We start from the raw sequence: 23,250 nt of genomic DNA on the forward strand, positions 1-23,250 counted from the left end.
AGGGTGGGTTGGCCATAGGAAATTGTCCCATAGTGTCCAGGGATGTGCAGGTTAGGGTGGGTTGGCCATGGGAAATTGTCCCATAGTGCCCAGGGATGTGCAGGTTAGGGTGGATTGGCCGTGGGAAATTGTCCCATAGTGCCCAGGGATGTGCAGGTTAGGGTGGATTGGCCATGGGAAATTGTCCCATAGTGTCCAGGGATGTGCAGGTTAGGGTGGATTGGCCATGGGAAATGTAGAGTTAGAGGGTGAGGGGTGGATCTGGGTGGGATGCTTTTGGGAGGGTTGGTGTGGATTCGATGGGCTGAATAGCCTGCTCCCACACTGTGGGGACTCCTTGATGAAAAGATAGAGTCGAGAAGGGCTGCGATGGTATGAACAGAGGGAGGTGTGACCTTGTGTGTCTGTGAGAGAGTTTGTAGGGAAGGTAGTCAACGTTTTGGAAAGGAACATTTCACCGTTTTCTCTAGAGGGTGGAGGCTTGTACATTTTGGATGATTTTCCTGTCGTGAGCGTTGCGACTGAGGGAGGGTGGGTGGTAAAACCAAAGTTGAGCTGTATTGTTTTACTGGGCGCTCGCTGTTAGCACTGCTCACACTGCTGCTGGTGTGAGCGGTGGTGCTGAGGGGGATCGGGGGGAGTTGTGTGGGGGCACAGGGACCACCCGGCTGTGTCAGCAGTGACAGTAAATTACCAATGACTGAATCGGAGCAGAGGGGGTGGGGGGGCTATCAGAAATCTGAGGAAAGGCATCAGTGACCCTCCATCCTGGGTGTAAGAGCCGGGAACGCTGCCTTTGCTGTGGTGAATTGGGTGAGAAAAGTTAAATAATTGACAGAGACAGGGGAATTTGAAAAGTGGAAAGGCTTTAATCGAGATTCTCTGTCCCGGACAATGATGAGGAATTCAATCACCTTCAACAACCACAAACTTCATCGGCGTCGCCGCAAATTAGTCCGTTTCCGCTCCTTCCTCCTCCGGCACGGTTCAAGGGTCTCCTCACAGGCGTCACTGACACTGTCCCTGACAGGCACCTGCTGCCTGTTCACCACCACATTGACCTTGTATACCAAGTGGAAAAGGTACGCGTTCAAATACCTAACACAACAGGAGACAAGAAACACACCACCGTCACAGCCTCACACAGTGTCTGACCCCGCACTGTCCCGGTCCCCCACACACACACACAGACACACACACAGACACTCAGACACACACACAGACACACACAGACACACACACAGAGACACAGACTCACACACACACAGAGACACACACACAGAGACACACACAGACACACACACACACACAGACACACACAGAGACACACACACACACTCACACACACAGAGACACACACACAGATACACAGAGACACACACAGACACACACAGAGACACACACACACACAGACACACACACAGTCACACATACACTCACAGACACACACCCTCACAGACACACACAGACACACTCACAGACATGCACAGACACACACGCACAGAGACATGCAGACACACACACACAAGCACACACACACACAGACATGCACACAGACACACATGCACACAGAGACACACACAGTGACACACACACAGAGACACACGCACACAGACACAAAGAGACACACACAGACACACACATACACACACACGCACACAGACAGACAGACACACACACAGACACAAACAGTCACACACACAGACACACACGCAGACACACACACTCACAGACACACAAACAGTCACACACACAGACACACACACATATTCAGAGACTCATGCCTGTGTACGCCCCGCGCCCCCACCCCGTATGGAGATCTGGTATAAGGCCCCTGTTGTGTGAACTCTGTGAAAGGGATTAATTGGAGGGGAGGGAATGGTATGGCCTGGGATCGGGATGTTGGAGTGTGGGGGTGAGGTGCTGAAACATTTGGGGACTGTCAGACAGTGGATAGGAACAGAGAACATTCCAGCGCAGTACAGGGCCTTATAGAACATTCCAGCACAGTACAGGCCCTTATAGAATATTCCAGCGCAGTACAGGCCCTTATAGAACATTCCAGCACAGTACAGGCCCTTATAGAACATTCCAGCACAGTACAGGCCCTTATAGAATATTCCAGCGCAGTACAGGCCCTTATAGAACATTCCAGCACAGTACAGGCCCTTATAGAACATTCCAGCGCAGTACAGGGCCTTATAGAACATTACAGCACAGTACAGGCCCTTATAGAACATTCCAACACAGTACAGACCTTTATAGAACATTCCAGCGCAGTACAGGCCCTTATAGAACATTCCAGCGCAGTACAGGGCCTTATAGAACATTCCAACACAGTACAGGCCCTTATAGAACATTCCAGCGCAGTACAGACCCTTATAGAACATTCCAGCTCAGTACAGGCCCTTATAGAACATTCCAACGCAGTACAGGCCCTTATAGAACATTCCAGCGTAGTACAGGGCCTTATAGAACATTCCAGCGCAGTACAGGCCCTTAGAGAACATTCCAGCGCAGTGCAGGCCCTTAGAGAACATTCCAGCGCAGTACAGGCCCTTAGAGAACATTCCAGCACAGTACAGGCCCTTAGAGAACATTACAGCGCAGTACAGACCCTTATAGAACATTACAGCACAGTACAGGCCCTTAGAGAACATTCCAGCGCAGTACTGACCCTTATAGAACATTACAGCGCAGTACAGGGCCTTATAGAACATTCCAGCCCAGTACAGACCCTTATAGAACATTCCAGCGCAGTACAGGCCCTTATAGAACATTCTAGCGCAGTACAGACCCTTATAGAACATTCCAGCGCAGTACAGACCCTTATAGAACATTCCAGCCCAGTACAGACCCTTATAGAACATTCCAGCGCAGTACACGCCCTTATAGAACATTCCAGCACAGTACAGACCCTTATAGAACATTCCAGCACAGTACAGGCCCTTATAGAACATTACAGCGCAGTACAGACCCTTATAGAACATTCCAGCGCAGTACAGACCCTTATAGAACATTCCAGCCCAGTACAGACCCTTATAGAACATTCCAGCGCAGTACACGCCCTTATAGAACATTCCAGCACAGTACAGACCCTTATAGAACATTACAGCGCAGTACAGGCCCTTATAGAACATTACAGCGCAGTACAGACCCTTATAGAACATTACAGCGCAGTACAGACCCTTATAGAACACTCCAGCGCAGTACAGGCCCTTATAGAACATTCCAACACAGTACAGGCCCTTAGAGAACATTCCAGCGCAGTACAGGGCCTTATAGAACATTCCAGCGCAGTACAGGCCCTTATAGAACATTCCAGCGCAATACAGGCCCTTATAGAACATTACAGCGCAGTACAGACCCTTATAGAACATTCCAGCCCAGTACAGACCCTTATAGAACATTCCAACACAGTACAGGCCCTTATAGAACATTCCAGCGTAGTACAGGCCCTTATAGAACATTCCAGCGCAGTACAGGGCCTTATAGAACATTCCAGCACAGTACAGGCCCTTAGAGAACATTCTAGCGCAGTACAGGCCCTTAGAGAACATTCTAGCGCAGTACAGGCCCTTATAGAACATTCCAGCGCAGTACAGGCCCTTATAGAACATTCCAGCACAGTACAGGCCCTTAGAGAACATTCTAGCACAGTACAGGCCCTTATAGAACATTCCAGCCCAGTACAGGCCCTTATAGAACATTCCAACGCAGTACAGGACCTTAGAGAACATTCCAGCGCAGTACAGGCCCTTAGAGAACATTCCAGCGCAGTACAGGCCCTTAGAGAACATTCCAGCGCAGTACAGGCCCTTATAGAATATTCCAGCACAGTACAGACCCTTATAGAACATTCCAGCGCAGTACAGGCCCTTATAGAACATTCCAACACAGTACAGACCCTTATAGAACATTCCAGCCCAGTACAGGGCCTTATAGAACATTCCAGCGCAGTACAGGCCCTTATAGAACATTCCAGCGCAGTACAGACCCTTATAGAACATTCCAGCGCAGTACAGGCCCTTATTGAACATTCCAGCACAGTACAGGCCCTTAGAGAACATTCCAGCCCAAGTACAGACCCTTATAGAACATTCCAGCGCAGTACAGACCCTTATAGAACATTCCAGCGCAGTACAGGCCCTTATAGAACATTCCAGCACAGTACAGGGCCTTATAGAACATTCCAGCGCAGTACAGGCCCTTAGAGAACATTCCAGCACAGTACAGGCCCTTAGAGAACATTCCAGCCCAAGTACAGATCCTTATAGAACATTCCAGCACAGTACAGGCCCTTATAGAACATTCCAGCACAGTACAGACCCTTATAGAACATTACAGCGCAGTACAGGGCCTTAGAGAACATTCCAACACAGTACAGACCCTTATAGAACATTCCAGCCCAGTACAGGGCCTTATAGAACATTCCAGCGCAGTACAGGCCCTTATAGAACATTCCAGCCCAGTACAGGGCCTTATAGAACATTCCAGCGCAGTACAGGCCCTTATAGAACATTCCAGCGCAGTACAGACCCTTATAGAACATTCCAGCGCAGTACAGGCCCTTATAGAACATTCCAACACAGTACAGGCCCTTATAGAACATTCCAGCACAGTACAGGCCCTTAGAGAACATTCCAGCGCAGTACAGGCCCTTATAGAACATTCCAACACAGTACAGGCCCTTATAGAACATTCCAGCACATTACAGACCCTTATAGAACATTCCAGCGCAGTACAGGCCCTTATAGAACATTCCAACACAGTACAGGCCCTTATAGAACATTCCAGCCCAAGTACAGACCCTTATAGAACATTCCAGCTCAGGACAGGCCCTTATAGAACATTCCAGCGCAGTACAGGCCCTTATAGAACATTCCAACACAGTACAGGGCCTTAGAGAACATTCCAGCGCAGTACAGGCTCTTATAGAACATTCCAACACAGTACAGGGCCTTAGAGAACATTCCAACACAGTACAGGCCCTTAGAGAACATTCCAGCTCAGTACAGGCCCTTATAGAACATTCCAACACAGTACAGGGCCTTATAGAACATCACAGACCTTTACAGAACATTCCAGTGCAGTACAGACCCTTATAGAACATTCCAGCACAGTACAGGCCCTTCGGCCCTTGATGTTGTGCCGACCTGTGAAGCCAATCTGAAGCCCATCTAACCTACACTATTCCATTCTCATCCATATGTTTATCCAATGACCATTTAAATGCCCTTAAAGTTGGCGAGTCTCCTACTGTTACAGGCAGTGCATTCCACACCCTTACTACTCTCTGAATAAAGAAACTACCTCTGACATTTATCTGACATCTATCACCCCTCAATTTAAAGTTATGTCCCCTCATGTTAGCCATCACCATCCGAGAAAAAAGGCACTCCCTGTCCACCCTATCTAACCCTCTGATTATCTGATATGTCTCACTAAATCACCTCTCAACCTTCTTCTCTCTAATGAAACAGCCCCAGTTCCCTCAGCCTTTCCTTCTAAAACCTTCCCTCCAGACCAGGCAACATCCTCATGACTCCAAAACTCAATCCTTCTACCAATAAAAGCTAACACACTGTACGCCTTCTTAACGACCCTATCAACCTGGGTGGAAACTCTCAGGGATCTCTGTACCTGGACACCAAGATCTCTCTGCTCATGAACACGACCAAGAATCTTACCATTAGCCCAGTACTCTGCATTCCTGTTACTCCTTCCAAAGTGTATCACCTCACACTTTTCCACATTAAACTCCATTTTCCACCTCTCAGCCCAGCTCTGCAGCTTATCTATGTCCCTCTGTAACCTACACCATCCTTCGGCACTGTCCACAACTCCACCGACCTTAGTGTCATCCACAAATTTACTAACCCATCCTTCTACACCCTCATCTAGGTCATTTATAAAAATTACAAACAGCAGTGGCCCCAAACCAGGTCCTTGCGGTACCCCACGAGTAACTGAAAACCAGGATGAACATTTCCCATCAACCACCACCCTCTGTCTTCTTACAGCTGGCCAATTTCTGATACAAACCTCTAAATCGCCCTCAATCCCATGCCTCTGTATTTTGTGCGATAGCCTATTGTGGGGAACCTTATCAAATGCCTTACTGAAATCTATATACACCACATCAACCACTTTACCCTCATCCACCTGTTTGGTCACCTTCTCAAAGAATTCAATAAGGTTAGTGAGGCACAACCTACCCTTCACAAAACCACGCTGACTATCCTTAATCAACTTATTCCTTTCGAGATGATTATAAATCCTGTCTCTTATAACCTTTTTCAACACTTAACCCACAACTGAAGTAAGGCTCTCTGGTTTCTAATTACCAGGGCTGTCTCTACTCCCCTTCTTGAACAAGGGAACAACATTTGCTATCCTCCAGTCTTCTGGCACTATTCCTGTAGACAATGACAACATAAAGATCAAAGCCAAGGGCTCTGCAATCTACTCCCTGGCTTCCCAGAGAATCCGAGGATAAAACCCGTCTGGCCCAGGGGACTTGTCTATTTTCACATTTTCCAGAATTGCGAACACCTCCTCCTTGTGAACCTCAATCCCATCTAGTCTAGTAGCCTGGATCTCAGTATTCTCCTCGACAGCATTGTCGTTTTCAAGTGTGAATACTGACAAAACATATTCATTTAGCGCTTCCCCATCTCCTCGGACTCCACACACACCTTGGCCCGATTGTCCTTCACTGGAACTATTCTTAGTCTAGTCATCCTTCCATTCCAAATATACCGAGAGAACACTTAAGGGGTTTCCTTCATCCTAACCACCAACGATTTCTCCTGTCGATTCCTGGCTCTTCTTAGCTCATGCTTTATGTCTCTCCAGACTAACTTGGAACTCTCAAGCGCCCTAACTGAGCCTTCACGTCACATCCTAACATAAACCTTCTACATCCACTTGACAAGCGATTCAAATTCCTGAGGGAATTTCATAATATACAGACGGGTTAGTGCTGTGTGTGTGTCAGACAGTGGATAAAGACGGGTTAGTGCTGTGTGTGTGTCAGACAGTGGATAAAGACGGGTTAGTGCTGTGTGTGTGTGTCAGACAGTGGATAAAGACGGGTTAGTGCTGTGTGTGTGTGTCAGACAGTGGATAAAGACGGGTTAGTGCTGTGTGTGTGTGTCAGACAGTGGATAAAGACGGGTTAGTGCTGTGTGTGTGTCAGACAGTGTATAAAGACGGGTTCGTGCTGTGTGTGTGTGTCAGACAGTGGATAAAGACGGGTTAGTGCTGTGTGTGTGTCAGACAGTGGATAAAGACGGGTTAGTGCTGTGTATGTGTCAGACAGTGGATAAAGACGGGTTAGTGCTGTGTGTGTGTGTCAGACAGTGGATAAAGACGGGTTAGTGCTGTGTGTGTGTGTCAGACAGTGGATAAAGACGGGTTAGTGCTGTGTGTGTGTGTCAGACAGTGGATAAAGACGGGTTAGTGCTGTGTGTGTGTCAGACAGTGGATAAAGACGGGTTAGTGCTGTGTGTGTGTGTGTCAGACAGTGGATAAAGACGGGTTAGTGCTGTGTATGTGTCAGACAGTGGATAAAGACGGGTTAGTGCTGTGTGTGTGTGTCAGACAGTGGATAAAGACGGGTTAGTGCTGTGTGTGTGTGTCAGACAGTGGATAAAGACGGGTTAGTGCTGTGTGTGTGTCAGACAGTGTATAAAGACGGGTTAGTGCTGTGTGTGTGTGTCAGTCAGTGGATAAAGACGGGTTAGTGCTGTGTGTGTGTGTCAGACAGTGGATAAAGACGGGTTAGTGCTGTGTGTGTGTGTCAGACAGTGGATAAAGACGGGTTAGTGCTGTGTGTGTGTGTCAGACAGTGGATAAAGACGGGTTAGTGCTGTGTGTGTGTGCCAGACACTGTATAAAGACGGGTTAGTGCTGTGTGTGTGTGTCAGACAGTGTATAAAGACGGGTTAGTGCTGTGTGTGTGTGTGTGTCAGACAGTGGGTAAAGACGGGTTAGTGCTGTGTGTGTGTGTCAGACAGTGTATAAAGACGGGTTACTGCGGTGTGTGTGTGTCAGACAGTGGATAAAGACGGGTTAGTGCTGTGTGTGTGTGTATGTCAGACAGTGGATAAAGACGGGTTAGTGCTGTGTGTGTGTGTCAGACAGTGGATAAAGACGGGTTAGTGCTGTGTGTGTGTGTATGTCAGACAGTGGATAAAGACGGGTTAGTGCTGTGTGTGTGTCAGACAGTGGATAAAGACGGGTTAGTGCTGTGTGTGTGTGTCAGACAGTGGATAAAGACGGGTTAGTGCTGTGTGTGTGTGTCAGACAGTGGATAAAGACGGGTTAGTGCTGTGTGTGTGTCAGACAGTGGATAAAGACGGGTTAGTGCTGTGTGTGTGTGTCAGACAGTGTATAAAGACGGGTTAGTGCTGTGTGTGTGTGTCAGACAGTGTATAAAGACGGGTTAGTGCTGTGTGTGTGTGTCAGACAGTGGATAAAGACGGGTTAGTGCTGTGTGTGTGTCAGACAGTGGATAAAGACGGGTTAGGACTGTGTGTGTGTGTCAGACAGTGGATAAAGACGGGTTAGTGCTGTGTGTGTGTGTCAGACATTGGATAAAGACGGGTTAGTGCTGTGTGTGTGTGTCAGACATTGGATAAAGACGGGTTAGTGCTGTGTGCGTGTGTGTCAGACAGTGGATAAAGACGGGTTAGTGCTGTGTGTGTGTGTGTCAGACAGTGGATAAAGACGGGTTAGTGCTGTGTGTGTGTCAGACAGTGGATAAAGACGGGTTAGTGCTGTGTGTGTGTCAGACAGTGGATAAAGACGGGTTAGTGCTGTGTGTGTGTGTCAGACAGTGGATAAAGACGGGTTAGTGCTGTGTGTGTGTGTCAGACAGTGGATAAAGACGGGTTAGTGCTGTGTGTGTGTGTGTGTGTCAGACAGTGGATAAAGACGGGTTAGTGCTGTGTGTGTGTGTCAGACAGTGGATAAAGACGGGTTAGTGCTGTGTGTGTGTGTCAGACAGTGGATAAAGACGGGTTAGTGCTGTGTGTGTGTGTCAGACAGTGGATAAAGACGGGTTAGTGCAGTGTGTGTGTGTCAGACAGTGTATAAAGACGGGTTAGTGCTGTGTGTGTGTGTCAGACAGTGGATAAAGACGGGTTAGTGCTGTGTGTGTGTGTCAGACAGTGTATAAAGACGGGTTAGTGCTGTGTGTGTGTGTCAGACAGTGTATAAAGACGGGTTAGTGCTGTGTGTGTGTGTCAGACAGTGGATAAAGACGGGTTAGTGCTGTGTGTGTGTGTCAGACAGTGGATAAAGACGGGTTAGTGGTGTGTGTGTATGTCAGACAGTGGATAAAGATGGGTTAGTGCTGTGTGTGTGTGTGTGTGTCAGACAGTGGATAAAGACGGGTTAGTGCTGTGTGTGTGTGTCAGACAGTGGATAAAGAAGGGTTAGTGCTGTGTGTGTGTGTGTCAGACAATGGATAAAGACGGGTTAGTGCTGTGTGTGTGTGTCAGACAGTGGATAAAGACGGGTTAGTGCTGTGTGTGTGTGTGTGTGTCAGACAGTGGATAAAGACGGGTTAGTGCTGTGTATGTGTGTCAGACAGTGTATAAAGACGGCTTAGTGCTGTGTGTGTGTCAGACAGTGGATAAAGACGGGTTAGTGCTGTGTGTGTGTGTCAGACAGTGGGTAAAGACGGGTTAGTGCTGTGTGTGTGTGTCAGACAGTGGATAAAGACGGGTTAGTGCTGTGTGTGTGTGTCAGACAGTGGATAAAGACGGGTTAGTGCTGTGTGTGTGTGTCAGACAGTGGATAAAGACGGGTTAGTGCTGTGTGTGTGTGTGTGTCAGACAGTGGATAAAGACGGGTTAGTGCTGTGTGCGTGTGTGTCAGACAGTGGATAAAGACGGGTTAGTGCTGTGTGTGTGTGTCAGACAGTGGATAAAGACGGGTTAGTGCTGTGTGTGTGTCAGACAGTGGATAAAGACGGGTTAGTGCTGTGTGCGTGTGTGTCAGACAGTGGATAAAGACGGGTTAGTGCTGTGTGTGTGTGTGTGTGTGTCAGACAGTGGATAAAGACGGGTTAGTGCTGTGTGTGTGTCAGACAGTGGATAAAGACGGGTTAGTGCTGTGTGTGTGTCAGACAGTGGATAAAGACGGTTTAGTGCTGTGTGTGTGTGTCAGACAGTGGATAAAGACGGGTTAGTGCTGTGTGTGTGTGTCAGACAGTGGATAAAGACGGGTTAGTGCTGTGTGTGTCAGACAGTGGATAAAGACGGGTTAGTGCTGTGTGTGTATGTCAGACAGTGGATAAAGACGGGTTAATGCTGTGTGTGTGTGTCAGACAGTGGATAAAGACGGGTTAGTGCTGTGTGTGTGTGTCAGACAGTGGATAAAGACGGGTTAGTGCTGTGTGTGTGTGTCAGACAGTGGATAAAGACGGGTTAGTGCTGTGTGTGTGTGTCAGACAGTGGATAAAGACGGGTTAGTGGTGTGTGTGTATGTCAGACAGTGGATAAAGATGGGTTAGTGCTGTGTGTGTGTGTGTGTGTGTCAGAGAGTGGATAAAGACGGGTTAGTGCTGTGTGTGTGTGTCAGACAGTGGATAAAGAAGGGTTAGTCCTCTGTGTGTGTCTGACAGTGGATAAAGACGGGTTAGTGCTGTGTGTGTGTGTCAGACAGTGGATAAAGACGGGTTTGTGCTGTGTGTGTGTGTCAGACAGTGGATAAAGACGGGTTAGTGCTGTGTGTGTGTGTGTGTCAGTCAGTGGATAAAGACGGGTTAGTGCTGTGTGTGTGTGTGTGTCAGACAGTGGATAAAGACGGGTTAGTGCTGTGTGTGTGTGTCAGACAGTGGATAAAGACGGGTTAATGCTGTGTGTGTGTGTCAGACAGTGGATAAAGACGGGTTAGTGCTGTGTGTGTGTGTCAGACAGTGGATAAAGACGGGTTAGTGCTGTGTGTGTGTGTCAGACAGTGGATAAAGACGGGTTAGTGCTGTGTGTGTGTCAGACAGTGGATAAAGACGGGTTAGTGCTGTGTGTGTGTCAGACAGTGGATAAAGACGGGTTAGTGCTGTGTGTGTGTGTGTCAGACAGTGGATAAAGACGGGTTAGTGCTGTGTGTGTGTGTCAGACAGTGGATAAAGACGGGTTAGTGCTGTGTGTGTGTCAGACAGTGGATAAAGACGGGTTAGTGCTGTGTGTGTGTGTGTCAGACAGTGGATAAAGACGGGTTAGTGCTGTGTATGTGTCAGACAGTGGATAAAGACGGGTTATTGCTGTGTGTGTGTGTCAGACAGTGGATAAAGACGGGTTAGTGCTGTGTGTGTGTGTCAGACAGTGGATAAAGACGGGTTAGTGCTGTGTGTGTGTCAGACAGTGTATAAAGACGGGTTAGTGCTGTGTGTGTGTGTCAGTCAGTGGATGAAGACGGGTTAGTGCTGTGTGTGTGTGTCAGACAGTGGATAAAGACGGGTTAGTGCTGTGTGTGTGTGTCAGACAGTGGATAAAGACGGGTTAGTGCTGTGTGTGTGTGTCAGACAGTGGATAAAGACGGGTTAGTGCTGTGTGTGTGTGCCAGACACTGTATAAAGACGGGTTAGTGCTGTGTGTGTGTGTCAGACAGTGTATAAAGACGGGTTAGTGCTGTGTGTGTGTGTGTGTCAGACAGTGGGTAAAGACGGGTTAGTGCTGTGTGTGTGTGTCAGACAGTGTATAAAGACGGGTTACTGCGGTGTGTGTGTGTCAGACAGTGGATAAAGACGGGTTAGTGCTGTGTGTGTGTGTATGTCAGACAGTGGATAAAGACGGGTTAGTGCTGTGTGTGTGTGTCAGACAGTGGATAAAGACGGGTTAGTGCTGTGTGTGTGTGTCAGACAGTGGATAAAGACGGGTTAGTGCTGTGTGTGTGTCAGACAGTGGATAAAGACGGGTTAGTGCTGTGTGTGTGTGTCAGACAGTGTATAAAGACGGGTTGGTGCTGTGTGTGTGTGTCAGACAGTGGATAAAGACGGGTTAGTGCTGTGTGTGTGTCAGACAGTGGATAAAGACGGGTTAGTGCTGTGTGTGTGTGTCAGACAGTGGATAAAGACGGGTTAGGACTGTGTGTGTGTGTCAGACAGTGGATAAAGACGGGTTAGTGCTGTGTGTGTGTGTCAGACATTGGATAAAGAGGGGTTAGTGCTGTGTGTGTGTGAGACAGTGGATAAAGACGGGTTAGTGCTGTGTGCGTGTGTGTCAGACAGTGGATAAAGACGGGTTAGTGCTGTGTGTGTGTGTGTGTGTCAGACAGTGGATAAAGACGGGTTAGTGCTGTGTGTGTGTCAGACAGTGGATAAAGACGGGATAGTGCTGTGTGTGTGTCAGACAGTGGATAAAGACGGGTTAGTGATGTGTGTGTGTGTCAGACAGTGGATAAAGACGGCTTAGTGCTGTGTGTGTGTGTCAGACAGTGGATAAAGACGGGTTAGTGCTGTGTGTGTGTGTGTGTGTCAGACAGTGGATAAAGACGGGTTAGTGCTGTGTGTGTGTGTCAGACAGTGGATAAAGACGGGTTAGTGCTGTGTGTGTGTGTCAGACAGTGGATAAAGACGGGTTAGTGCTGTGTGTGTATGTCAGACAGTGGATAAAGACGGGTTAGTGCTGTGTGTGTGTGTCAGACAGTGTATAAAGACGGGTTAGTGCTGTGTGTGTGTGTCAGACAGTGGATAAAGACGGGTTAGTGCTGTGTGTGTGTGTCAGACAGTGTAAAAAGACGGGTTAGTGCTGTGTGTGTGTGTCAGACAGTGTATAAAGACGGGTTAGTGCTGTGTGTGTGTGTCAGACAGTGGATAAAGACGGGTTAGTGCTGTGTGTGTGTGTCAGACAGTGGATAAAGACGGGTTAGTGGTGTGTGTGTATGTCAGACAGTGGATAAAGATGGGTTAGTGCTGTGTGTGTGTGTGTGTGTCAGACAGTGGATAAAGACGGGTTAGTGCTGTGTGTGTGTGTCAGACAGTGGATAAAGAAGGGTTAGTGCTGTGTGTGTGTGTGTGTCAGACAATGGATAAAGACGGGTTAGTGCTGTGTGTGTGTGTCAGACAGTGGATAAAGACGGGTTAGTGCTGTGTGTGTGTGTGTGTGTGTCAGACAGTGGATAAAGACGGATTAGTGCTGTGTGTGTGTGTCAGACAGTGGGTAAAGACGGGTTAGTGCTGTGTGTGTGTGTCAGACAGTGGATAAAGACGGGTTAGTGCTGTGTGTGTGTGTCAGACAGTGGATAAAGACGGGTTAGTGCTGTGTGTGTGTGTCAGACAGTGGATAAAGACGGGTTAGTGCTGTGTGTGTGTGTGTGTCAGACAGTGGATAAAGACGGGTTAGTGCTGTGTGCGTGTGTGTCACACAGTGGATAAAGACGGGTTAGTGCTGTGTGTGTGTGTCAGACAGTGGATAAAGACGGGTTAGTGCTGTGTGTGTGTCAGACAGTGGATAAAGACGGGTTAGTGCTGTGTGCGTGTGTGTCAGACAGTGGATAAAGACGGGTTAGTGCTGTGTGTGTGTGTGTGTGTGTCAGACAGTGGATAAAGACGGGTTAGTGCTGTGTGTGTGTCAGACAGTGGATAAAGACGGGTTAGTGCTGTGTGTGTGTCAGACAGTGGATAAAGACGGGTTAGTGCTGTGTGTGTGTGTCAGACAGTGGATAAAGACGGGTTAGTGCTGTGTGTGTGTGTCAGACAGTGGATAAAGACGGGTTAGTGCTGTGTGTGTGTGTCAGACAGTGTATAAAGACGGGTTAGTGCTGTGTGTGTGTGTCAGACAGTGGATAAAGACGGGTTAGTGCTGTGTGTGTGTGTCAGACAGTGTATAAAGACGGGTTAGTGCTGTGTGTGTGTGTCAGACAGTGGATAAAGTCGGGTTAGTGCTGTGTGTGTGTGTCAGACAGTGGATAAAGACGGGTTAGTGCTGTGTGTGTGTGTCAGACAGTGGATAAAGACGGGTTAGTGGTGTGTGTGTATGTCAGACAGTGGATAAAGATGGGTTAGTGCTGTGTGTGTGTGTGTGTGTGTCAGACAGTGGATAAAGACGGGTTAGTGCTGTGTGTGTGTGTCAGACAGTGGATAAAGACGGGTTAGTGCTGTGTGTGTGTCAGACAGTGGATAAAGACGGGTTAGTGCTGTGTGTGTGTCAGACAGTGGATAAAGACGGGTTAGTGCTGTGTGTGTGTGTGTCAGACAGTGGATAAAGACGGGTTAGTGCTGTGTGTGTGTGTCAGACAGTGGATAAAGACGGGTTAGTGCTGTGTGTGTGTCAGACAGTGGATAAAGACGGGTTAGTGCTGTGTGTGTGTGTGTCAGACAGTGGATAAAGACGGGTTAGTGCTGTGTATGTGTCAGACAGTGGATAAAGACGGGTTATTGCTGTGTGTGTGTGTCAGACAGTGGATAAAGACGGGTTAGTGCTGTGTGTGTGTGTCAGACAGTGGATAAAGACGGGTTAGTGCTGTGTGTGTGTCAGACAGTGTATAAAGACGGGTTAGTGCTGTGTGTGTGTGTCAGTCAGTGGATAAAGACGGGTTAGTGCTGTGTGTGTGTGTCAGACAGTGGATAAAGACGGGTTAGTGCTGTGTGTGTGTGTCAGACAGTGGATAAAGACGGGTTAGTGCTGTGTGTGTGCGTGTCAGACAGTGGATAAAGACGGGTTAGTGCTGTGTGTGTGTGCCAGACACTGTATAAAGACGGGTTAGTGCTGTGTGTGTGTGTCAGACAGTGTATAAAGACGGGTTAGTGCTGTGTGTGTGTGTGTGTGTCAGACAGTGGGTAAAGACGGGTTAGTGCTGTGTGTGTGTGTCAGACAGTGTATAAAGACGGGTTACTGCGGTGTGTGTGTGTCAGACAGTGGATAAAGACGGGTTAGTGCTGTGTGTGTGTGTATGTCAGACAGTGGATAAAGACGGGTTAGTGCTGTGTGTGTGTGTCAGACAGTGGATAAAGACGGGTTAGTGCTGTGTGTGTGTGTCAGACAGTGGATAAAGACGGGTTAGTGCTGTGTGTGTGTCAGACAGTGGATAAAGACGGGTTAGTGCTGTGTGTGTGTGTCAGACAGTGTATAAAGACGGGTTGGTGCTGTGTGTGTGTGTCAGACAGTGGATAAAGACGGGTTAGTGCTGTGTGTGTGTCAGACAGTGGATAAAGACGGGTTAGTGCTGTGTGTGTGTGTCAGACAGTGGATAAAGACGGGTTAGGACTGTGTGTGTGTGTCAGACAGTGGATAAAGACGGGTTAGTGCTGTGTGTGTGTGTCAGACATTGGATAAAGAGGGGTTAGTGCTGTGTGTGTGTGAGACAGTGGATAAAGACGGGTTAGTGCTGTGTGCGTGTGTGTCAGACAGTGGATAAAGACGGGTTAGTGCTGTGTGTGTGTGTGTGTGTCAGACAGTGGATAAAGACGGGTTAGTGCTGTGTGTGTGTCAGACAGTGGATAAAGACGGGATAGTGCTGTGTGTGTGTCAGACAGTGGATAAAGACGGGTTAGTGATGTGTGTGTGTGTCAGACAGTGGATAAAGACGGCTTAGTGCTGTGTGTGTGTGTCAGACAGTGGATAAAGACGGGTTAGTGCTGTGTGTGTGTGTGTGTGTCAGACAGTGGATAAAGACGGGTTAGTGCTGTGTGTGTGTGTCAGACAGTGGATAAAGACGGGTTAGTGCTGTGTGTGTGTGTCAGACAGTGTATGAAGACGGGTTAGTGCTGTGTGTGTGTGTCAGACAGTGGATAAAGACGGGTTAGTGCTGTGTGTGTGTGTCAGACAGTGTAAAAAGACGGGTTAGTGCTGTGTGTGTGTGTCAGACAGTGTATAAAGACGGGTTAGTGCTGTGTGTGTGTGTCAGACAGTGGATAAAGACGGGTTAGTGCTGTGTGTGTGTGTCAGACAGTGGATAAAGACGGGTTAGTGGTGTGTGTGTATGTCAGACAGTGGATAAAGATGGGTTAGTGCTGTGTGTGTGTGTGTGTGTCAGACAGTGGATAAAGACGGGTTAGTGCTGTGTGTGTGTGTCAGACAGTGGATAAAGAAGGGTTAGTGCTGTGTGTGTGTGTGTGTGTCAGACAATGGATAAAGACGGGTTAGTGCTGTGTGTGTGTGTCAGACAGTGGATAAAGACGGGTTAGTGCTGTGTGTGTGTGTGTGTGTGTCAGACAGTGGATAAAGACGGGTTAGTGCTGTGTGTGTGTGTCAGACAGTGGGTAAAGACGGGTTAGTGCTGTGTGTGTGTGTCAGACAGTGGATAAAGACGGGTTAGTGCTGTGTGTGTGTGTCAGACAGTGGATAAAGACGGGTTAGTGCTGTGTGTGTGTGTCAGACAGTGGATAAAGACGGGTTAGTGCTGTGTGTGTGTGTGTGTCAGACAGTGGATAAAGACGGGTTAGTGCTGTGTGCGTGTGTGTCACACAGTGGATAAAGACGGGTTAGTGCTGTGTGTGTGTGTCAGACAGTGGATAAAGACGGGTTCGTGCTGTGTGTGTGTCAGACAGTGGATAAAGACGGGTTAGTGCTGTGTGCGTGTGTGTCAGACAGTGGATAAAGACGGGTTAGTGCTGTGTGTGTGTGTGTGTGTGTCAGACAGTGGATAAAGACGGGTTAGTGCTGTGTGTGTGTCAGACAGTGGATAAAGACGGGTTAGTGCTGTGTGTGTGTCAGACAGTGGATAAAGACGGGTTAGTGCTGTGTGTGTGTGTCAGACAGTGGATAAAGACGGGTTAGTGCTGTGTGTGTGTGTCAGACAGTGGATAAAGACGGGTTAGTGCTGTGTGTGTGTGTCAGACAGTGTATAAAGACGGGTTAGTGCTGTGTGTGTGTGTCAGACAGTGGATAAAGACGGGTTAGTGCTGTGTGTGTGTGTCAGACAGTGTATAAAGACGGGTTAGTGCTGTGTGTGTGTGTCAGACAGTGGATAAAGTCGGGTTAGTGCTGTGTGTGTGTGTCAGACAGTGGATAAAGACGGGTTAGTGCTGTGTGTGTGTGTCAGACAGTGGATAAAGACGGGTTAGTGGTGTGTGTGTATGTCAGACAGTGGATAAAGATGGGTTAGTGCTGTGTGTGTGTGTGTGTGTGTGTCAGACAGTGGATAAAGACGGGTTAGTGCTGTGTGTGTGTGTCAGACAGTGGATAAAGAAGGGTTAGTCCTGTGTGTGTGTCTGACAGTGGATAAAGACGGGTTAGTGCTGTGTGTGTGTGTCAGCCAGTGGATAAAGACGGGTTTGTGCTGTGTGTGTGTGTCAGACAGTGGATAAAGACGGGTTAGTGCTGTGTGTGTGTGTGTGTCAGTCAGTGGATAAAGACGGGTTAGTGCTGTGTGTGTGTGTGTGTGTCAGACAGTGGATAAAGACGGGTTAGTGCTGTGTGTGTGTGTCAGACAGTGGATAAAGACGGGTTAGTGGTGTGTGTGTATGTCAGACAGTGGATAACGATGGGTTAGTGCTGTGTGTGTCTGTGTGTGTGTCAGACAGTGGATAAAGACGGGTTAGTGCTGTGTGTGTGTGTCAGACAGTGGATAAAGAAGGGTTAGTCCTGTGTGTGTGTCTGACAGTGGATAAAGACGGGTTAGTGCTGTGTGTGTGTCAGACAGTGGATAAAGACGGGTTAGTGCTGTGTGTGTGTGTGTGTCAGTCAGTGGATAAAGACGGGTTAGTGCTGTGTGAGTGTGTGTGTCAGACAGTGGATAAAGACGGGTTAGTGCTGTGTGTGTGTGTGTGTGTGTCAGACAGTGGATAAAGACGGGTTAGTGCTGTGTGTGTGTCAGACAGTGGATAAAGACGGGTTAGTGCTGTGTGTGTGTCAGACAGTGGGTAAAGACGGGTTAGTGCTGTGTGTGTGTGTCAGACAGTGGGTAAAGACGGGTTAGTGCTGTGTGTGTGTCAGACAGTGGATAAAGACGGGTTAGTGCTGTGTGTGTGTGTATGTCAGACAGTGGATAAAGACGGGTTAGTGCTGTGTGTGTGTCAGACAGTGGACAAAGACGGGTGAGTGCTGTGTGTGTGTGTCAGACAGTGGATAAAGACGGGTTAGTGCAGTGTGTGTGTGTCAGACAGTGGATAAAGACGGGTTAGTGCTGTGTGTGTGTGTCAGACAGTGGATTAAGACAGGTTAGTGCTGTGTGTGTGTGTCAGACAGTGGATAAAGACGGGTTAGTGCTGTGTGTGTGTGTCAGACAGTGGATAAAGACGGGTTAGTGCTGTGTGTGTGTGTCAGACAGTGTATAAAGACGGGTTAGTGCTGTGTGTGTGTGTCAGACAGTGGATAAAGATGGGTTAGTGCTGTGTGTGTGTGTGTCAGACAGTGGATAAAGACGGGTTAGTGCTGTGTGTGTGTGTCAGACAGTGGATAAAGACGGGTTAGTGCTGTGTGTGTGTGTGTGTCAGACAGTGTATAAAGACGGGTTAGTGCTGTGTGTGTGTGTGTGTCAGACAGTGGATAAAGACGGGTTAGTGCTGTGTGTGTGTGTCAGACAGTGGATAAAGAAGGGTTAGTCCTGTGTGTGTGTCTGACAGTGGATAAAGACGGGTTAGTGCTGTGTGTGTGTCAGACAGTGGATAAAGACGGGTTAGTGCTGTGTGTGTGTGTGTGTCAGTCAGTGGATAAAGACGGGTTAGTGCTGTGTGAGTGTGTGTGTCAGACAGTGGATAAAGACGGGTGAGTGCTGTGTGTGTGTGTGTGTGTGTCAGACAGTGGATAAAGACGGGTTAGTGCTGTGTGTGTGTCAGACAGTGGATAAAGACGGGTTAGTGCTGTGTGTGTGTCAGACAGTGGGTAAAGACGGGTTAGTGCTGTGTGTGTGTGTCAGACAGTGGGTAAAGACGGGTTAGTGCTGTGTGTGTGTCAGACAGTGGATAAAGACGGGTTAGTGCTGTGTGTGTGTGTCAGACAGTGGGTAAAGACGGGTTAGTGCTGTGTGTGTATGTGAGACAGTGGATAAAGACGGGTTAGTGCTGTGTGTGTGTGTCAGACAGTGGATAAAGACGGGTTAGTGCTGTGTGTGTGTGTCAGACAGTGGACAAAGACAGGTTAGTGCTGTGTGTGTGTGTCAGACAGTGGATAAAGACGGGTTAGTGCTGTGTGTGTGTGTCAGGCAGTGGATAAAGACGGGTTAGTGCTGTGTGTGTGTGTCAGACAGTGGGTAAAGACGGGTTAGTGCTGTGTGTGTGTGTCAGACAGTGGATAAAGACAGGTTAGTGCTGTGTGTGTGTGTCAGACAGTGGGTAAAGACGGGTTAGTGCTGTGTGTGTATGTGAGACAGTGGATAAAGACGGGTTAGTGCTGTGTGTGTGTGTCACACAGTGGGTAAAGACGGGTTAGTGCTGTGTGTGTGTGTCAGACAGTGGACAAAGACGGGTTAGTGCTGTGTGTGTGTGTGTCAGACAGTGGATAAAGACGGGTTAGTGCTGTGTGTGTGTGTCAGACAGTGGATAAAGACGGGTTAGTGCTGTGTGTGTGTGTCAGACAGTGGATAAAGACGGGTTAGTGCTGTGTGTGTGTGTCAGACAGTGGATAAAGACAGGTTAGTGCTGTGTGTGTGTGTCAGACAGTGGGTAAAGACGGGTTAGTGCTGTGTGTGTGTGTGTCAGACAGTGGATAAAGACGGGTTAGTGCTGTGTGTGTGTGTCAGACAGTGGATAAAGACGGGTTAGTGCTGTGTGTGGGTGTCAGACAGTGGATAAAGACGGGTTAGTGCTGTGTGTGTGTGTCAGACAGTGGATAAAGACGGGTTAGTGCTGTGTGTGTGTAAGACAGTGGGTAAAGACGGGTTAGTGCTGTGTGTGTGTGTCAGACAGTGGGTAAAGACGGGTTAGTGCTGTGTGTGTGTGTCAGACAGTGGATAAAGACGGGTTAGTGATGTGTGTGTGTCAGACAGTGGATAAAGACGGGTTAGTGCTGTGTGTGTGTGTGTGTGTGTGTGTCAGACAGTGGGTAAAGACGGGTTAGTGCTGTGTGTGTGTCAGACAGTGGGTAAAGACGGGTTAGTGCTGTGTGTGTGTCAGACAGTGGATAAAGACGGGTTAGTGCTGTGTGTGTGTGTCAGATAGTGGGTAAAGACGGGTTAGTGCTGTGTGTGTGTGTGAGACAGTGGATAAAGACGGGTTAGTGCTGTGTGTGTGTGTCAGACAGTGGATAAAGACGGGTTAGTGCTGTGTGTGTGTGTCAGACAATGGACAAAGACGGGTTAGTGCTGTGTGTGTATGTGAGACAGTGGATAAAGACGGGTTAGTGCTGTGTGTGTGTGTCAGACAGTGGATAAAGACGGGTTAGTGCTGTGTGTGTGTGTCAGACAGTGGACAAAGACAGGTTAGTGCTGTGTGTGTGTGTCAGACAGTGGATAAAGACGGGTTAGTGCTGTGTGTGTGTGTCAGACAGTGGATAAAGACGGGTTAGTGCTGTGTGTGTGTGTCAGACAGTGGATAAAGACGGGTTAGTGCTGTGTGTGTGTGTCAGACAGTGGATAAAGACAGGTTAGTGCTGTGTGTGTGTGTCAGACAGTGGGTAAAGACGGGTTAGTGCTGTGTGTGTGTGTGTCAGACAGTGGATAAAGACGGGTTAGTGCTGTGTGTGTGTGTCAGACAGTGGATAAAGACGGGTTAGTGCTGTGTGTGGGTGTCAGACAGTGGATAAAGACGGGTTAGTGCTGTGTGTGTGTGTCAGACAGTGGATAAAGACGGGTTAGTGCTGTGTGTGTGTAAGACAGTGGGTAAAGACGGGTTAGTGCTGTGTGTGTGTGTCAGACAGTGGGTAAAGACGGGTTAGTGCTGTGTGTGTGTGTCAGACAGTGGATAAAGACGGGTTAGTGATGTGTGTGTGTCAGACAGTGGATAAAGACGGGTTAGTGCTGTGTGTGTGTGTGTGTGTGTGTGTCAGACAGTGGGTAAAGACGGGTTAGTGCTGTGTGTGTGTCAGACAGTGGGTAAAGACGGGTTAGTGCTGTGTGTGTGTCAGACAGTGGATAAAGACGGGTTAGTGCTGTGTGTGTGTGTCAGATAGTGGGTAAAGACGGGTTAGTGCTGTGTGTGTGTGTGAGACAGTGGATAAAGACGGGTTAGTGCTGTGTGTGTGTGTCAGACAGTGGATAAAGACGGGTTAGTGCTGTGTGTGTGTGTCAGACAATGGACAAAGACGGGTTAGTGCTGTGTGTGTGTGTCAGGCAGTGGATAAAGACGGGTTAGTGCTGTGTGTGTGTGTCAGACAGTGGGTAAAGACGGGTTAGTGCTGTGTGTGTGTGTCAGACAGTGGATAAAGACGGGTTAGTGCTGTGTGTGTGTGTCAGACAGTGGATAAAGACGGGTTAGTGCTGTGTGTGTGTGTATGTCAGACAGTGGATAAAGACGGGTTAGTGCTGTGTGTGTGTCAGACAGTGGACAAAGACGGGTGAGTGCTGTGTGTGTGTGTCAGACAGTGGATAAAGACGGGTTAGTGCAGTGTGTGTGTGTCAGACAGTGGATAAAGACGGGTTAGTGCTGTGTGTGTGTGTCAGACAGTGGATTAAGACAGGTTAGTGCTGTGTGTGTGTGTCAGACAGTGGATAAAGACGGGTTAGTGCTGTGTGTGTGTGTCAGACAGTGGATAAAGACGGGTTAGTGCTGTGTGTGTGTGTCAGACAGTGTATAAAGACGGGTTAGTGCTGTGTGTGTGTGTCAGACAGTGGATAAAGATGGGTTAGTGCTGTGTGTGTGTGTGTCAGACAGTGGATAAAGACGGGTTAGTGCTGTGTGTGTGTGTCAGACAGTGGATAAAGACGGGTTAGTGCTGTGTGTGTGTGTGTGTCAGACAGTGTATAAAGACGGGTTAGTGCTGTGTGTGTGTGTGTGTCAGACAGTGGATAAAGACGGGTTAGTGCTGTGTGTGTGTGTCAGACAGTGGATAAAGAAGGGTTAGTCCTGTGTGTGTGTCTGACAGTGGATAAAGACGGGTTAGTGCTGTGTGTGTGTCAGACAGTGGATAAAGACGGGTTAGTGCTGTGTGTGTGTGTGTGTCAGTCAGTGGATAAAGACGGGTTAGTGCTGTGTGAGTGTGTGTGTCAGACAGTGGATAAAGACGGGTTAGTGCTGTGTGTGTGTGTGTGTGTGTCAGACAGTGGATAAAGACGGGTTAGTGCTGTGTGTGTGTGTCAGACAGTGGATAAAGACGGGTTAGTGCTGTGTGTGTGTGTATGTCAGACAGTGGATAAAGACGGGTTAGTGCTGTGTGTGTGTCAGACAGTGGACAAAGACGGGTGAGTGCTGTGTGTGTGTGTCAGACAGTGGATAAAGACGGGTTAGTGCAGTGTGTGTGTGTCAGACAGTGGATAAAGACGGGTTAGTGCTGTGTGTGTGTGTCAGACAGTGGATTAAGACAGGTTAGTGCTGTGTGTGTGTGTCAGACAGTGGATAAAGACGGGTTAGTGCTGTGTGTGTGTGTCAGACAGTGGATAAAGACGGGTTAGTGCTGTGTGTGTGTGTCAGACAGTGTATAAAGACGGGTTAGTGCTGTGTGTGTGTGTCAGACAGTGGATAAAGATGGGTTAGTGCTGTGTGTGTGTGTGTCAGACAGTGGATAAAGACGGGTTAGTGCTGTGTGTGTGTGTCAGACAGTGGATAAAGACGGGTTAGTGCTGTGTGTGTGTGTGTGTCAGACAGTGTATAAAGACGGGTTAGTGCTGTGTGTGTGTGTGTGTCAGACAGTGGATAAAGACGGGTTAGTGCTGTGTGTGTGTGTCAGACAGTGGATAAAGAAGGGTTAGTCCTGTGTGTGTGTCTGACAGTGGATAAAGACGGGTTAGTGCTGTGTGTGTGTCAGACAGTGGATAAAGACGGGTTAGTGCTGTGTGTGTGTGTGTGTCAGTCAGTGGATAAAGACGGGTTAGTGCTGTGTGAGTGTGTGTGTCAGACAGTGGATAAAGACGGGTTAGTGCTGTGTGTGTGTGTGTGTGTGTCAGACAGTGGATAAAGACGGGTTAGTGCTGTGTGTGTGTCAGACAGTGGATAAAGACGGGTTAGTGCTGTGTGTGTGTCAGACAGTGGGTAAAGACGGGTTAGTGCTGTGTGTGTGTGTCAGACAGTGGGTAAAGACGGGTTAGTGCTGTGTGTGTGTCAGACAGTGGATAAAGACGGGTTAGTGCTGTGTGTGTGTGTCAGACAGTGGGTAAAGACGGGTTAGTGCTGTGTGTGTATGTGAGACAGTGGATAAAGACGGGTTAGTGCTGTGTGTGTGTGTCAGACAGTGGATAAAGACGGGTTAGTGCTGTGTGTGTGTGTCA

The 23,250-nt window shown here is 48.4% G+C and overlaps 1 long non-coding RNA gene across 1 annotated transcript in view; it reads right to left on the reverse strand.

Annotated features, from left to right (window-relative positions):
* Window positions 1-849: 849 nt before the first annotated feature.
* Window positions 850-23,250, reverse strand: part of LOC140492656 (uncharacterized) — a 91,123-nt gene continuing 68,722 nt past the window's right edge. Inside the window, exon 4 of the long non-coding RNA XR_011963598.1 lies at window positions 850-1,098. This is a non-coding gene — a long non-coding RNA (uncharacterized lncRNA). The remainder of the gene's footprint in view (window positions 1,099-23,250) is intronic.

This window comes from Chiloscyllium punctatum, chromosome 21 (genome assembly GCF_047496795.1).
Source record: "Chiloscyllium punctatum isolate Juve2018m chromosome 21, sChiPun1.3, whole genome shotgun sequence".
Lineage (NCBI taxonomy): Eukaryota > Metazoa > Chordata > Chondrichthyes > Orectolobiformes > Hemiscylliidae > Chiloscyllium > Chiloscyllium punctatum.